The following is an 18084-nucleotide window of genomic DNA, read 5'->3' as shown; positions in this document are numbered from 1 at the left end:
GTGGGTATGAGAGAGGGAAAATGTATTGAGTATATTTAAGTACCTTGGTTCCATTGTTACCAACAACTTGTCACTTAAGGTTGAACTGAATACCTGTATTGGCAAGGCATCAGTTATCATACACAAGCTGAGCAAATGAATGTGAAACAACAGAAAACTGATAAGACCAAGGTCTCAAAGTATATCGTGTTTGCATCATTAACTACCTTTTGTATGGCAGAAAAGCCTGGACCACATATTCTACTCAAGAAAACTGCCTCAATAGCATTCACTTAACATTGCCTTCACCGCATTCTAGGAATTTTCTAGTGGGGCAAAGTTGCTTATGCTGAGATCTTGGACTGTGTTGGCATTCTAAGAATCCATTCTCTTCTCGGTCAACATTGACTTCAGTGACTTGGTCATCTGCGGAGAATGGATGACGGCTGTATAGTCAGAGAACTCTTGGCTGAAGAAGTCTTTACCAGAAAAAGACCACATGGTCATCCTTATCTCCATTTCACAGAAGTTTGCAAGAGAGATATGAAGGCAATGGACATTGAGCCAAATGACTCAAGTCACAACTACACTTGCAAATGTGCAATGAGCTGCTGCCGCACTTGGCACAATTGTGTTGTCTCATGAGACAGACAGATGCCGTGTGTGTGTGTATTTCTATTTTATCCCCAAAATAGAATTATGCTCTTAGCCGCTACACTAAGAGAATATTGTGTTTGCGTGTGTTTGTGTGTCTATATATACCTTTAGCCCTTAACTTTTTTGATTGAAAATCAAAATATGGAGCACACATCTCATGCTATAAGGATCTGTGAAATAATTAGGAGCATGATGACATAAAATACCAACCCTACAGCTTTCCCACATCATGAAGCACAAGAAATATGACCCAAAATACTCATAGTCAAATGTTATCACATCTCATACACAAGCAAGTGTAGCTTCCCAGATTAAGGACAATAAGAAGTCCTTTTTTAAATACGTAGGGGGTAAAAAGAAGGTCCCGGGTAATGTGGTGCCCTTGCAGGACGCGATGGGAAACTTGGTCGTCACACCAGACGGCAAAGCTAACAAGTTTAACGATTTCTTTGCCTCTGTCTTCCTAAGTAGGGACCAGAACAGCCACCCCCCACCTGGACCCCCCTCGGGCCCTGGGGGAGGCACACCTGGGCCACCTGGGTTAGCGAGGATTTAGTTAGGGAGCTTCTGGAGGGGTTGGATGTATTCAAGTCAGCCGGCCCGGATGATCTCCACCCTAGAGTTCTAGAGGAACTGGCCGAGGTCATTGCAAGTCCCCTGGCATGGCTTTGTGAGCACTTGTGGAGCTCTGGTGAGGTACCGGAGGACTGGAAGAGGGCCAATGTGGTCCCCATCTTCAAAAAAGGGAGGAAGGAGGACCCGGGAAACTATAGGCCGGTTAGTTTTACCTCGATCCTAGGCAAGCTGTTCAAGAAAATTATGCTGGCACACATCCAGGAGGGGCCAGCAGGGGACTGCATGCTTAGGGGCAACCAACATGGGTTCATCAGTGGCAGGTCCTGTCAGACCAACCTGGTGGCCTTTTACGATCAGATCACCAGATCATTAGATGCAGGGGTAGCAGTGGATATAGTCTTCCTGGACTTCCAGAAGGCTTTTGACACTGTCTCTCACCCCGTTCTCATTAAGAAACTGGGGGGCTGTGGTGTAGACACCCACACAGTCAAATGGGTCGCCAACTGGCTGGTGGGCCGCACCCAGAGGGTGGTAGTGGATGGGTCCTTCTCAACCTGGAGGGATGTGGGCAGTGGGGTTCCGCAGGGCTTGGTCCTCGGGCCCGCACTGTTCAACATCTTCATCAGTGATTTGGACGAGGTGGTAAAAAGCACCCTGTTCAAATTTGCTGATGACACTAAGATGTCCCCACATATGCCCCTAAGCATACACTCCCCTGCTTGCCCCTTGCAGATGTGCACCTGGATAATTTTCTCAAAGAGCTTCCCCAGAACTGAGGTAAGACCAACAGACCTATAATTTCCTGGGTCCTCCTTGCTCCCTTTTTTGAAAATGGGGAGCACATTGCCCCTTTTCCAGTCTTCTGGCACCTTACCAGAGCACCATGAGTGCTCGTAAAGCTGTGCCAGGGGTCCTGCAATGACCTCTGCTAATTCCCTCAGCACTCTGGGGTGGAGATCGTCATTACCGTAGAGACATTTAAGCCCCCTTCCCCCCCCCGATGGGGGCCCTTAGTACCCCACTATCCTGATCTCTATCATGCCCCTTAGTGCTTACCTGGGCTGATCCAGTGCATTGCTCGTGGCTCACTGATTCCTAGGTTCTCCTTATCCTCTGCTTCCCCATCCCCCGGCAAACCTAACTTAAAGCCCTTTGGAAGAGTTCAGCCAACGTTTAAGAGAACAGACTCTTATCTTTAGAAGAGAGATGAAGACCTCTCATGGAAGTACAGATCATGTTTGTAGAAATCAAGACCCACATGATGGCACCAACTCTGGAGCTGCACATTGACTTCCTTGATGCAAGTATCCTGATGCTGACAGCAACCACTGACCGGAAGGATGGACAAGAAGGTCACCTGCACCCCTGATTTGCTAAGCCTGGCCCCCAGAGCCCTGTAGTCCCTCATGACACAATCTGGACTACTCCTGGCCGCATCATTCATACCCACATGAACGAGGACCACGGGATAGTAATCAGAGGGCCGGATGAGTTAGGGAATTCTCGCAGTGATGTCCCAGATCCTGGCTCCAAGTAAGCAGCAAACCTCCCATGCCATGGGATCTGGTCAACAGATAGCCCCTCTGTGCCTCTTAGGAGGGAGTTGCCCACCACAATGGTCTCTTCCTCTGGCTGCTCGGTTGTCACTCAGCCTGCCTGGTGTGTGTTGCAGACATGTCTTCCCCTGCAGCTTCCTCTGGTGCATCATCCTCCAGTGCTGCCAGGACTTCATGTCTATTCCCCAGTTGTGTTGGGGAAGCAGTCACAGCCACACACTGTCTAGCTCTGGAGGTGACCATCCTCCATTCAGCTGTCCTGGGACTCTCCCATGTTGTCTCTGTGCTAGGTGTCTGATCCTGCAGAGAATGAAAGTATCCATCAATCTCATCCTCTGCAGCCCTGACCCTTCACAGCCTGCTGACCTCTGCCTGGAGTTCCCTCACCTGCCCCTCCAGGGCCTCAATCTGAGCACATGTGGGACAGGCAAGGGAACCTCCAGCCCCCACACTACCCCCAGGCCCCAGAGGTCCCACCAGGCAACCCCCCGCAGACCAGGGGCCAGGGCATTGCCAACCCATCCAAAGGACCTGTCTGGCTGGAGGCAGCAGCAGGGTAGGGTCCCTAGCTGTGTTCTGTGTCACCGCCCCCATAGTAACCCCTCTCCTCGTTCACTTACCTGAAGTCTGTCAGAAGCTCCCATGTACTCCTACATGGTGTGTACTCCTACCCATGAACTGGCCTGCTAACTGCTCCCCTGTTGACAGTCTCTGTTTGCTGGGTCACAGGCTCACTGGTCACCTGGGGAGTCTCCTTTTATACCCTTCTGCACTTGGGCTGACTCGGGCCCAGGCAGCAATCCCACAGCAGTCAGCACTCACTCCCAGCTTCTCCAAGCACCCCCCCCCACCAAACAAACAGTCAACAACTAACAGCTAAACCAAAGGTACAGGCAGCTGGATCACTTACCTTTCCTGGGCAGGATCCGGTGCCTGGCCTGGCTTCTCTCCTCCTTCCTCCCTCCTCTTGCCTCCAGCAGCAGCCTGCAAACTGCTCCCCTGTTAGCAGTCCCTGTTCACTGGCTTCATGGTCACAAATCCCAGATCAGAAATATAGCTCTTTAATGCCCTGAAGACCACCAGATTGAAAGTTGATGCTAATCCTAGGTTAGTGATATCCCATGCTCTGTGACATAAGCTACTTGCTAGGGAGACTGACGTTGTCTACACTAATTTTAGTTGCTCAGTTTTAGTTGTTTAGTTTTGAGAGTTCATTGCAATAGACACAGAGAATTCATTGCAGAATTCATAGGTTTATAAGGGGAAAGTGGAAGTTTTCAAAAAGAACTTGTAGTTCCTGTTTCATGTAACACATCTGCATGCTTACTGAAAGTGAGTAACATTTTTAATGTAATGGAAATTGTTGCCACATTAGCAGAATGGGCTTCTCTCCTTAGTACTGCTTTATTCACAGTGCACCATAGCTGCACTGTTGTGAGATGCAGATGGATTCGTAGAAGTGTGAATACAATTAGGTCAGGGAAACAACAGTGCTGATGACTCATGTTATTCCCTTGGTTAGGTCAGTTCAATTCTCTCAGTACTCTTCTTTACTTGCCTGAAAATGAATATAAACATTTTTTTTCTTTTATGTTTAAGAGCTATGCTAATAGTAAACTTTGATTTCTTCAGATGAAAGATTTGGTAATAATAGAAACTTCTATTTTTCTATTCTGTCATATTCACTAGCTACAAATGGATATGAGGAGATTAAGTTAAAGCTTCAAGTGACTTTTTAAAGCAGTTTCCAATGTAATGATTTAAGCAAAAAAATTAAAAATACATAATAACTCCTCACTTAATTGTGGTCATATTTCTCTCTGTGGTGGGAATTTTTTTTTAATAGGGAATAATCATTCTTTATGAGCACATGCAACTGTCCATACATTATATACTTCAAATTTTTGCTAATAGCAGTTACCATTAGGATATACCCTGGCCGAAGAACATTAGGCCCTCAGAGTCATGTTTATCATGCTCTCTATGCTCAGTATGAATGGCTTAAGGTTTCACATACATACTTTCTCATTTTCTGGTGCTGTGCTTCTCAGGAGTACAGAAACATTAGCTTCTGTACACTGAGCATAAATTATCTTTTATCTGTGAGTTTTATGGCAGTTTGTAATACAAGGTAATAGAATTTATGACCAAGAAATGAGAAGATGTCCAAGAGTTAATGAGGCATGCCTTTTACATTATATTGAATGGAGTTCAGTGGTCCCCTTGCAGGTTTCCAGTGTTGTGATGTAGGGGAGAAGAATTGCTATTTGCACTTGAAAATATGTTACATAAGCTTAATTTTCTCTCCTGGAAGACTGAGTGAATATTTGGGCAACCCATTTCTTGTATGCAGTTTTCCTTGCTGGTGCTTTTCCCCCCCATGACAAATAGTGAGGAATATAATTCTGTACATAGAAACTGAGGGAGAAAACAAACAGCTGATAGTCTGAAGAGTTTAACCTAGTGGACAAACCTGAGGGCTAGCAGTTAGGACACCCAGATCTTATTCTCAGCTCTACCACCAGTTCCTGGTGGCAGAGGTGCCTAGGGCAAATCATTTAACCACTTTGTGCCATAGACTTCCTTTTTGTAAAATAAGTAAAACACCCACTCTGACATGTGCTTGGTTAATCCTCAAAAGGAGCAGTCACATCCCGAGATGAAAGCCTGGACAGAATTGCAAGATAATGTTGTTGGACTAGTAATGATAACTAATAGATTTTTGTTTAACTTCCAGAAATATCTCTGAAGAGAAAAACAGGAAATCCCCCTACTTTTCAGCATTTCTCCAGACTTGGGTTATCATCTCCAAGGAACTTTTCACAGGCAGAACCAAGTGCCTGCAAAGAGCTGTGCTGAAGTCATTTTGGGGGCTCCTCGTGGTGCAGAGGTTTGCCCATGCAGAACTGAATCCAAAGTTCCTCATGTCCTCATTACTAGGGAAATTACTCAGTAGACAGGCAGACTTTCTTTCTCTCTCTCGCATGCACACACATTAATTCTGGTCTGTTTTCACAAGCAACCATAAAAATAGCCTCATTCTTCCACTAGTACTTTGACTACCCATAGTCAGTGTAATGTGCATAGAAAAGGAAAAGCATAAGATTATCCACTGGCTCTTCTGCGGCCTTTTTCTGCAAGTCTCTGTGAAAACATCTTTCTGTTTCATGTTGCCAGAATGTCTCTGCTTGTAAAGGGAAGTCCAGGGAATATGATGCCAGCCTCCCTGCATTTCCCTCAGCCATCCTAGTACCCTGAATTCCATAGAACAGGTGTTTTAACGTTAGCTGTCTTATAGGATACGATGTCAGATTTAATTCCTCATTGCCTCTGGCTATAAGGCTTTCTCTAAGATCCAGCTATCGTTCCCATTCAAGTCCCTAATGGAACAGATAATCTGTTCTTAATGACAGTTTTTTAAAAATGTATAGCGGCCATATTTTGAGAGTAATATCAATGACAATAAAACCATAGTAGCTCTGGAGAAAGGGCTCTTTTAAGATTATTCTACTCTAGAATATTTCTTTTCCTTCTCCACCTGCTTTAAGTCCTCACCTCTCACAGAGGTTTTACTTTCCGTCATAAGGTTGTCGTCACTATAATCAGATTAGACTAGGTAACAAAGCAATGATTTTCTGTTCTTCTGCCTCCCTAGCTCCAAAGATCTCTTTGCAAGTGACCTGAAAAAGTATGAAGCATTTTTGTACACTTTAACCTAATAAAAGCCTATTTTAGGACCTTGAATTTTATGCATAAAATTCTTGAGGATAAAATTGTCCTTCTTTGATTAAAAACAGATTTTTCCATGGCTGCCTGTGTAAGAAGATTAGCCATTCACTTGGAAAGAAATACTTTGGTCTAAAAGAAGGAAGTGCAAGCAATAGACCGCCTCTGAGATTCTGAATCCTTCACCAACAGTTTTGGGGCTGCTCTGAAGTATTTTGTGCTTACAGGGCTTTGGACTAGCACTACTTATATTCAAACAGGCTTCTAGAAAAGATCATAATACGCTTAATTTGGCTTGTTTCATGGCTGGACTTAAATTTGGAGCAGCACTAGATCATGTTGAAGTAGTCTCCCTGGTTATAGGTTACCAGTTGTCGTTCCAGAGGTGTGTCTGTCCAAGCACAAGTGTCTGGAGGAACATGCTTTGGATGATTTTATACAAACTTTCCTGGCAGTCAGTTTTAGATGCTGTCATAAAGACCTACGTCCCAGCAGAGATCATTTTTTTTCTGCTGCCTCAAAAAAAATTTAATGTACTTCAACCCATCCATAAGAGCTACCATCTTTCCCTTTATGGACTACTCCTTAGCCTGCAAGTTCTTCCTTGTATCCCTCTGCATTTGTTAGCAGCTATTCTGATTAGGGCTTCTGGATGCTGCCATAACAGGCTTTAATTACTATGTAGCAATATACATATGACCCTAATTAAAAGAGCCGTACCCTGCCCTTTCATTTCATATCATACAGGATTTGGCTTTACTCAGCCTCTGCCCTTAAAAGAAATTTGAAATAGGATTCTGATACTCGTTTAAATTGTTTTTCCTCCATAGGATAGTACTTCATGGCTAGTAGTCTCTGGATTCATTACTGCAATGTTGTATTTTTGATGACCTTGTGTAAAAGTTGCCTACAAATGTTTCTTTCTTTAGTCTAGGCTTATGTTTACAGTAGTTATGGCTATAAAGTAGTATTGCTGCATAGTCTCCATTGGTTTTCTGCATCTACTGAATATAGTTGATCCAAACTGATTTTTTTTTACTATTCAGATTTTAAGAATTGTGTGGAACTTATCAGCTATTCTATTTCTGACTGTTGCCATCAGAGAATATAACTGGAAATTTCTCATAGTGATAACAAGTCTCTATAGTTCAGCTCAGTTCCAATGTCAGAAAAGGTACGGTGTCAAATACATATACAAATATTATACAATAATAAAATAAAAATTGGAAAATAATAATTACTTGTGGAAACACTGTCTTTTCATATTGCCTAATTAATATCCATGAAAAACAGTGTAATGCAATTTTTTAAGACTGTTTTAGAATAATTCTGAGTATTTTTCAGGCAAATAGACTTTGTATTTGCAATAAATTACATCAGATACATAGAAAAGATTTCTGTGACAATGCAGCCATGTATGTAAAATATTCAAGACATGTAGATGCCTCATCCTAAAAACTTTGCTTATGGAAGTAGTTTTTATTCATGCAAGAAGCTATGGATAATTCAGCAGTCAACTTTTGGGAAAAGGGATTGTTCTCGTGATTAAGGCTGGTAGAATCAGGGAAGTTAAATTACAGGTTAATTTGCAGAGGACTACTTGTTGGGATGCTGGACTTCACAATCAACATTGTCACATTAAGGTACCATTTTTATTAATAAACAAATCCTCACTTAACCGTACTCACTTTAGAAAAGAGGTAGCATTCTGTGGCAGGAGAGATTTACCACGCAGTTGTTTTCCCCACTACATATCTCTGAGGTTGCCATGCAAAGAGCATACTGATTTTTTAATCAGACATGAGATAATTGGATTATTTTGTAAGTCTATATTCTGAGTTTGTGTGGTTATTGCTAAGTCAGTACTCAGATTTTGCTAAGCTTCTGCAGTTCTCCTTTCAAAATTGTCAGCATTTGTCCAGACTTTTAATTAGGACCCACAACAGCTCATGCACAAGCATAGAGGAACATCCTAAATCTAATAAAGCTTTTCTTGGGAGGTTACTTACCTCTGTTGTTGCCCCAGCTGTTGTATTGGGACTCTGTTAGTATTATAACAAGTACTCCTTCCATTTTGATGGGAACCAAGGGAAACTTTCTGTTACAAGACTAATTTTCTGAGAGCTGGGATTTTTCCCAGTGCCATAATTCCTTTTGATTTCTTTATAATCTTGATTTTTTTTTTTTTTTACAGTGTTCTTTTTGTAGGATAGCCACATGAATTGGCTGCTTTCTGCTAAAATGGTCAGCAGTGAAAGAGTTAATGCTGACTTTTAAATTGTCTTCTCCAGGTTTCAGAGTGGAAATGAAGATGAATGGACCATGTCACATTTCTCAGCTATTGCTTATGCTCTTTACCTTCAGAGGCAGACTACGTACGGTGTAGCAGCTTCTATCCTATTCATATTTTTAAGATTCTTGACTACAAAGAGCAATAGAAGTGGGGAGAGATAGGGGAGCACAGTAGTATCATCAGTTTTCAGACTCAGAAACATAGTATGTGGCAAACTATGAAATCCACATGCCCAGTCCAAATATAGGGATCACAATTAATTCCAGTTTGTGCCAAAACTCCTCATTCACAATCTAGACTTGGCATTCAAATTTGTCAGTCTGTAAGACATTTCAGAGGGCAGTTTTGTGCCCTCACAGTAATACAGGGCAAGTAGTCATAGTGGTAGCAATGATTTCAATCAGTAGGTCACACCTGAGATTGGGGCACTAGACTTTATGCAAGTACGTGCTAAGGAATGGACCCTGCACAAAAAAACCACGTACAGTCTGAACAAGCAAGACTGACAAAGAGTAAAGAGGTAAATAGGTAGGGGACTTGCTGGGGTCACAAAATGGGTCGGTAGCAGAGCTGGAGATGGAATCCAGGCTCCCTGATTCCCAATCAAGTGTTTTACTGACTAAACTGAACTGAAAAGCTTCTTACTGTCTTGTCTGGGTGAATGTCTCCTAAAGGGGAAACGAGAACTTCCCTCTTTCATTATTAGCAGGACTTAAATGATAGTTGGGGTTTGAAAGAAAGAGACAAGAACCCCTCTCCTTTCTCTTCTTTATCACGGTGATGTAGTTCTGAAGAGACGTTATCAGGCATCAAGTATTTGTAATCTATACACACAGGAAGGAAAGAAAGGAAAATGAATGTCTGACTTTAATTTTTATTCTCTTAACACACAATTAAAATGAGCAGAAGGAAAAATCAATATTATTGTTCCTAGACTAAATGTAAAGGACAGAAAAATGGAAATGATAAATGATTATCTGTTGCAAAACCAGAAAATTCAGAATGCTAAAGACTAAGATCCCTACCAGGGCTTAAAGGACTTGCTATTTTTCTTTACAGAAAAATTGAAAAATATTTCTGAAAAGCTCAAATCTCAGAGTAGTAGCTTTACTTGAAGAGGCAAAAGGAGAATATCTATACTCCAGTCTTATAACTATATTTGAAAATATTATCTCAAATTTGATCCCTCTATAAAATTGCTTAAGCATTTCAAATCCCTTCTAGCATCTGAATCTGCCTTGGTGGTAACTTCAACTATATGTAAGAATTGACTACATTTACCCTTATTTTTGCTTTAGGATCAGCCTGAAAGGAGGATTATATTCAGTAATATCTATGGTCCAAGGGAGAAAAGCCTGTGTTTTACCAACTTAGGTAGAACTACTCAGCCTCACCACAGAAAGTGATTTACTTCTGTTACTACCAACACAGCTGTATTTTTCCAGCCCACACGTATATATCTGGAGAAGTGTTAAACACATGCACTTATCAGGGCTCATGCCCTGCAATGTCTTTCAAGATGTTGATTGCCTTCTGCAGGGTGCCTATCACCCTCAAGTCAATTGGGCTTACCAACTTGTACAATCAGGTCCAGTGACTTCAGCAGGATCAACATCTCCATGCTCCATAATATGTATTTATCTTACAATCAAGCAAGATATATTTCTGGAGATGCAAGTGAAAAAAAAAAAAGACTAAAGTGAAACTTTGATTGGTTGTGTTCCTTATTTCTCACTTTTCCTTCTTCTATACTGAATGGTGATCAATTTAAATGCTGAGCATTAGCATGAATTGCGGTATTCTTTGGCTTTCCTTAGGGCTAGAATTTGTCACAGCTTTAATGCTGGACTCTGTCAAACAGAAGTCTAGCCAGCTCTTTCAGTGCCTGGGGTAGAAGTGGGGGACAATTAATTCTGACCAGTGGAGAGTCAGTGGTGGGAAGGGGGAAAGGAAAGCAGAGTCTTACCTACCTACCTGGCTCTCCTCGCTCCCCTGGCAGCAGTTACTGCTGCAGCTGCTATTATAACACCATGGGCTTGGGCTGAAAGAGGGGAGTCAGCAGCTGAGCTCCCCAGAGGCGGCTTCTGGTGCCCTGTTTGCTTTTCTCTTCCCCACAGGTGCAGAGCTGTGCCCTCTGTAGCAAAGCCTCCTCAGGGATGGGTGGTGGGGGGAGATGCATCATGTCATCCCATTTTCATCCCCCCTAAGAGTCAGTATTGGCCATGGGGCCCTGCTGGCACCCCCTCTGCATTGGTGCTTGAGTCTAGTGCCCCACTTACCACCACCTGTTTATGCTGCTGGTCAACTGCTGGTCCCTTTTACTTCTGATGCTTGCTTTTTTATTAAGTGTTTCCTAAAGTTCAGGTGTATCTTTCTCTAGTATAAACCTGTAACAAAAAGACTTAAATACAATGTTTAAAAGAAGCTTAACAGTCAAGGGCATTATTCTAGCATAAAAATGTGTTCCTTTCAAGCAAAGGAGTTTTACAGGAATAGATTAAATTTAAGCACATGGCAATTAAGATTAATAGGATTTAAGCAAGTGCTTAAGTGCTTTGCTGAATCATGGTCAGCAGACTTAAAGCTATAATATCCCTTTTTCTCTCCAGTACATGAGGCTAAATTAGGCTGTCTGTTTTCTCTGTGCTATAACCCATCAATGTGATAATTAATGAATTCTTCACAAGGCAGTATCTACAGTTCCTTGATTTCTACTTCTGTTTCTGTATGGTTAATTTTCATTAAAAGTTCCTTGTTATTTAAATTGATTACAGTCCTCAGTTTCAGCTGTGTCAAACACCATTGGCAGATAAAAACCTATACTCAAATAACAATCCTTATGCAGTGACTCAAAGAATAAATTATTGAGCCAGATAGGAAGTAGTTTGCAAAGTTCCCTGCTAGTCACCCAAGTAATGATGAAACAAGGACTTGCTTGTTGAGACTGGGGGCTTACCTGTTAGTCCTTTTAAGCCCTGCCATGTAGCCAGATAAGAACTGTAGTACAATAGGATACCTCTTAGGGCTGTTAATCTTGAGACGTCCTTGTTCAGTCCCTGTTCAAATATAGCATCTCTTTAGGGGGAGTTAAAATTGAAAACTTCTGTTTCAATCAATAGATTTTTTTTCTCCCTCAAGTGTGTAACTGGGGAAATACTCAAAACTGAAGAGAGAACACAACTGAAAGAATGAACATAGGTTTATCGTGGTAAGGATGCTAAAGTGAGTGGCACAGCCATCTCCATGAGAGAGAGACACTCCTTTCCTGTGTTCTATCATCTAACAAAGTAGACTGGTGTCTACAAAAGCTTATGCATTTCTGAATGAGCTGGTCTCTAAGGACCCACCCTTCCCAGCCCTGCCTCCTGCCTGACTTCAGACTAACACAGCTAACTACCTCTCTCTGTTCTATTCTTGAAGTGACGCAACCTCTCCTGCCTCTTCAATATTGCTTCAGGACAGTTTCTTCGTATCCAGCTTTACTAGCTATCCTACAGGAGTATAGGTTGTAGCTGTGTTGGTCTAAAGACATAGACAGACAAGGTTCTTTGGGTAAATCTGATATCTTTTATTAGACCAACTCAGATAGTTGGAAAAATTCTTCTTTGCAAACTTTTGGGTATAGATACCCTTCTTCAGGCTGAGGAAGCATCTGCAGTTGGTGTGTGCTCCTCCTGGATGGAATGAATAGTAAAGAAGCCGAAGGTTGGTATGCATGTAAGAAAGCCAGCTATCCAATGGATTTTTTACTGGTTCTCTGAATTTCCCTTTAGCTTAAGGGACCTGGATTTAATCCTCCCTGCAAGGCAAACTTTAAGTGAGAGAACCCTGGGGAGCACATAAATAGACTGCTTAAAAATCCTGCAGTGCCATTGCCACAGTGCTGCCTCTGGGTCTTAGACTGGCCCACTACATGCAGTAGTGCACAGAGAGCTGCATGTGGTGTACAGAGCCTGTCTGGCAAGGGGTTCGCATGGTGTGGAGGCTGGAGCGGGTGGATGTGTTGCAATACATGGAGCCAGTCTCAGGTGTGCATTACATGTGGCACCTGTACTAAACCAACCCTGCATGCTTGATCCAGGACTCGTCCAGATTGGGCCCAGGGACTGGCCCCATGTGCTAGACCCAGTGCTCAGGGCCAGTTTGGCATAGGTGCCACAGGTACTGTATGCCCCAAACTGGCCTTGCATGCCATGTGCCCTGTGCTGCACACAGGGCTGGGGCCATCATGTGCTGCATGTGGTGCTTGGGGCTGGAGCCAGTAGACATTGGCAAGCAGCACACGGGGCACATCCAGGGTGTGAGCTGCCTATGGCCCCTCACTGGACTGACCTAGCCAAGTATGCTCTGACAGGTGCAGCTGGTTTGTGGGCCTGATCTGGCCTGCAGGGCAGACCTGCATCCCTCACCTGGCCCATTAAGCCAGATGGTTTTGATGTCCCTGCCTTACACACGTGTCTTAGCTTGCAATGGTTCAGTGTTTCTAGCTGAAGTACTACAGGACATTTCCTTACAAGCATGAGCTCTCACAGGAAAAAAAAACAAAATGGAGAGACATACAGACACACACACATATATGTCATTAGGAGCACATTTCTCACAAAACAGTCACTCCCTCCCTGACCTCACTATTCCTTTGCTCAAGGGAAATTTAACCTATGCTTTTAAAAGGCAAGCTTGGGAACAAAAATTCATAAGTTGGCTGGACACTAAAAACCATGGACTTAACACTGGAATTGGCTTTATAGCACTTCTTAACCTACCTGATTCCTGAATTATTTCCACAGATGAAACTTCTAATTGTTTGTCTGCTACCCCTGGAAATTTCTCTCTCCTCTCTTACAAAGGTTTTTTACTATGCTGTACTGGTTTTTACTCCTAAGGCCTGATGAAGAATGTCTTGCATTAGAAAGCTTGTCTAACTCTATTCAAACTATGCTATTGGTCCAATAAAAGATACTGCCTTAAGAAATTCTTGACAATCACCTCTGAGTCGTTTGTGATTTGCCCTAGGGAGCAGCTTTATTCCCTCTTCCCTGCATAAGCAAAGATTTCTATCTTATTCATTTACGAGTAGTAATTCCTTTCCTAAAGTACTAACACCAAACTGCTGTAGTGAATGTTCTGATGCACATCCCATTTCACTTTGAGGAAGTCTTATATTGTCATAAATTTAGGAATGAGGTCTTTGAACAAAAGCCTAAGCATCTTTTTATAATTTCAGTGCACAAACATCCCATAGTGAAATATCAAATGTTATTCTTCTGGAAACTGGGGTGCGGAATTACTTTACCACTTATTTTTTTTATTCCTAGTCTGTGTGACAGAGAATCAATTTGAGCTTTTCAGTGTAATCCCTTAAAAGTGCCAGACAGTCAGAAATAGGTGTCAATACTTAGCATGGTCAATAATTAACCATGTTAAAATGTGCTGCCCACATAGAACTGGTAGGACATATCTTCTCCAGACCCCACTTACTTCTTTGTAAGAAGGACAGAAGTATATTTGCTTGTGAACATTTTCTATGCCATCGTCTTTAGATACTAAAGAAAAGGTAATGGGCTTACTTGTATAGTACCAGAAATTTTGGGTGCTATGATTTTGCAAGTGCCTTGTTTTAAAAAACCACAGGACTCTAAACTTCAGACTGGCACAGACAAGCATTTAGATAGCTCCACTTTGCTCCCAAGAGGAGATAATAATGTGTTGATTTCCTATCTCACAGTGAGTTCTTCATTGGCCTGTTTACTCAAATGCAAATTAAGCTTTCAGCTTGTCTGGAGAGAGTGCTCATTCTGGAGGGAATAAAAGTAAGTTCTTAACAATTGAATGGGTCATAATTTCTCATAGAAGTTGTGGAGATGCTGAGCTGTCATACAGAATTTGGATATATGTCCCCTTCAGACGGATCAAAAGCCAGTCTCTCCACTGGATATTTGTTTCAAGAAACCATGGAACATTTGACATTTTGCTAATTACTGCCTGGTTTATAATCTGGAGTTTTATAATGATGAGAAAGTAAATCTGAAAATATTCCTAGTGCTTGGACTTCTGCAACCCTAATCAATCTGCTTCTATGTATGGGGATGGGACTAAAGTCGCAGGATTTCTTACTGACACAGAATGCAGGTAGTGCATCCATGACTGAAATTGTTAGATCTGTTGGGGGCTGAGGCTGTTGATCTATGAACTGTTGCTCACGTGAGGACCTAGTAAGAACAGTTAACTTGGAGTGTCCATGTTCTTTACTTGTGGAGAGGATTCAGGGTGCAACATTAGTAGCAATAATAACACCTAGCTTTGCTGCCCATGAGTTCTCTGACCGAGTCAAACTCTGCTTTTCTGAAGTCCAGGGTCCTTATTCTGCTGCTCTCCATCCTTCCTCTCCTCCAGATCCTGAACTCAGTCATCTCATGGTCGCTGCTGCCCAAGTTGCCATCTACCAGTACATTCCGCACCAATTCTTCCCTTTGTGAGTTTGTGAGCACTAGGTCAAAAAGAGCACGGCCCCTAGTTGACTGCTCCAGCACTTGCACCAGGAAATTGTCCCCAAAACTCTCCGAAAACTTCCTGGATTGCCTGTACACTGCTGCGTTGCCCTCCTAGCAGGTGTCAGGGTGATTGAAGTCCCCCATGAGAACCAGGGCCTGTGATAGGAAAATTTTGGCTAGCTGTTTGAAGAAAGCCTCATCCACCACTTCCTTCTGGTCTGGTAGTCTATAGTAGACCCCCACCATGACATCACCTTTGTTGCTCTCTCCCCTAACCCAGAGACTTTCAACAGGTCTATCTCCAGTTTCATACTGGATCTCTGAGCAAACATATGGCTCTTTTACATAAAGTGCAACTCCTCCTCCACTTCTCCCCTGCCTGTCCTTCCTGAACAGTTTGTACTCATCCATGACAGTGCTCCAGTCATGCCAGCTATCCCACCAAGTCTGTATTATTCCAGTCACATCATAGTTCCATGACTATGCAAGGACTTCCACTTCGTCCTACTTGTTTTCTAGGCTCTGTGCATTTATGTCTAGGCACCTGAGGTAACTAGTTGATTGCCCTGATTTCTCAGGAAGAATGAAAACATCCCTCTGTTGCCTGCTCCTGCTTGCTCTTCCTCCAGGTCTCCAACTTCCCCACTTACCTCAGGGCTTTGGTCTCCATCCCGCAGCGAACCTAGTTTAAAGACCTCCTCTCTAGGTTAGCTAGCCTGTCCACAAAGATGCTCTTCCCTCTTTTGGGCAGGTGGATCCCATCTCTTCCCAGCAGTTCTTCTTGGAAGATTGTCCCATGGTCAGAGAAGCCAAAGCCCTTCTGGTGACACTCTGTGCAACCAGACATTGATCTGCAGGATGCACCCACCCCAGCCTAGGCCTTTTTCCTTGATTGAAAGGATCAAAGAGAGCATGACATGAGCCCCCATCCCCTTCACCTTTGCACCTAGAGTCCTGTAGTCACTCTTGATCTGCTCAGGGTCTCCCCAGGCAGTATCATTTGGTGCCCACATGGATGAGCAGCATGGGTTACTAGTCAGAGGGCCGGATGAGTCTTCGTAATACCTCTGTGACATCTTGTATCCGAGCTCCTGGCAAGCAGGAGACTTCACAAGAAAACGGGTCAGGTCAGCAGTTGGCTCCCTCCATCCCCCAGAGAAGTAAGTCTTCAACCACTATCACCTGTCACTTCATCTCCAACCACCATCACCTGTTGCTGCTGCTTCTTCTTGGTGGCGGTCATCCTTCCCACCTTGGTGAAGCCTGGCCTGTACTTCTCCACCAATGGAACGTGCTCCTCACCCTCTGTTGCTGGGGCTATTCTCCAGACAGACTGCTGCAGATGCAGATGAAGATTTCTGCTTGCTGACAGAGGTCACAAGCTTCTAGCTTCCACCTTTCTGGGAATCCATGTCCTCTCCCTTCTCTAGTACTGCCTCTGGCAGTTCTCCCTCTGCAGTCTCAGAGGTCTCCTCCAGCTTTGAATTGATCAAGCATCCTCTGCCATGAGCAGTTCAAAGCCTTACCACCTTGTCCTGTAGCTCTCTTGCCTGTTCCTTGAGAGACAACACCAGGAGGCACCACTCACACCGCAGGCACTCCCCAACCTGGCTGTCACTGGAAGGAACCTGCAACCCACAGTCCCCACAGCACCAAACTTGGACCTGGGTGGATGCCTCTATGGTGAACGGTCCTGTCTGAACAGAAACCTCACAGGTATAGGCAGAGGCAGCAATCACTCAGCAGTCACTCAGTTAGCAACACACTCAGCTTCTCAGAGCAACACCTCACTCACACAGACAGTCTACCAAACAACACTCAGCAAACCAAAGTGTCTCGATCACTTACCTTCCCCTGGGCAGGATCTGATGCCTGGCTTCTCTTCCCTTTCCCCTTCCTCCTTTCCTGCCTCTTGCTGCCTCAGACCGCTGGCATACTGTTTGCCCTGTTTGCTGCCCCTGTTTGGTAGCTCCCTGGTCACTTGGGAAGTCTCCTTTTATACCCTTCTGGACCTGGACTGGCTCTGCCCCTTGTTAGGGTTACTCAGCAATCACTCAGCAATTCACTTACTTCAATCTAAGACATCCCTGAATTTAAGATGACCCCTCAATAGTAACATTCTATATATGGAAAATCAGTAAATTTCTTTACAATTTTCCAAGTATAGAGCTAATTACTGGAAGATTGTTGAAATTTACCCTCCCCCATGGCTGCTGCAGCAGAGAAAGCAGTGGCTGTGGGAGATCAGATAGCTGAGGGCAGGGCTCAGGTGTGTTTCTTGTCCTCTGCTCCCCCTTTCCTCCCCCTACAGCCTTCCTGCCCTCCCCCATGCCCAGCTCCCCACAGTCTCTTCCCCTCACCTCCATTCCTCATACTATCTGCCCCTTTCCCCCCACTCCTCACAGTCTCTGCCTCTTCTCCCCCTCTCCCTCTAGCTGTCAGATGGTGCTGGGGCTGCTTCCCGCTGGGTCACAGAACATAGTATGTGTAAGCAGAGTTCCACAGTTTCCATGTGCTTCCTGCCCGGGAAGGTGTCTAGCCCAAGCTGAAGCCAAGCTGAGCCTGACAGGGGGACAGAAACTGCAGGGGGCAAGGAGAGCAGGCAGGCAGCTCCTTTGAGTTTGACTCTGGCCCTGACCCAGGCTTAGGGCCAGAGTGAGAGCAGAGGCAAAGCACCACCCTGCTCCCTTCCTCCCCCTCCCACTTTCCAAATCTAAGATGAGGCGTCTTTTCCCCTGTGTTGATTTAAGTAAATACAGTAACCCAAAGGACATATTTTGGTCCACTCACAGATGCTTATTACAAG

At 43.8% G+C, this 18084-nt stretch overlaps 1 protein-coding gene and 1 long non-coding RNA gene across 5 annotated transcripts in view; one reads left to right on the top strand and one right to left on the bottom strand.

Annotated features, from left to right (window-relative positions):
- Positions 1-18084, top strand: part of TPK1 (thiamin pyrophosphokinase 1) — a 539620-nt gene that overhangs the window by 346178 nt on the left and 175358 nt on the right. The gene's annotated exons all lie outside the window — the stretch shown is intronic.
- LOC109312967 lies at positions 3719-16092 on the bottom strand. Of its 4 annotated transcripts, none has more exons than XR_002101944.1 (4): positions 15929-16092; positions 11067-11174; positions 8504-9611; positions 3719-4326 (listed from the first exon to the last, which is right to left on the bottom strand). It is a non-coding gene; the product is annotated as an uncharacterized LOC109312967 (long non-coding RNA). The 4 variants fall into 4 exon arrangements; XR_002101942.1 differs by having other exon boundaries at positions 3719-3837; XR_002101945.1 differs by lacking the exon at positions 3719-4326 and adding an exon at positions 5145-6448.

Source organism: Crocodylus porosus, unplaced genomic scaffold (genome assembly GCF_001723895.1).
Source record: "Crocodylus porosus isolate Cpor-Errol unplaced genomic scaffold, CroPor_comp1, whole genome shotgun sequence".
NCBI classification, from domain to species: domain Eukaryota; kingdom Metazoa; phylum Chordata; order Crocodylia; family Crocodylidae; genus Crocodylus; species Crocodylus porosus.
This window is presented reverse-complemented; position numbering and strand designations above follow the sequence as displayed.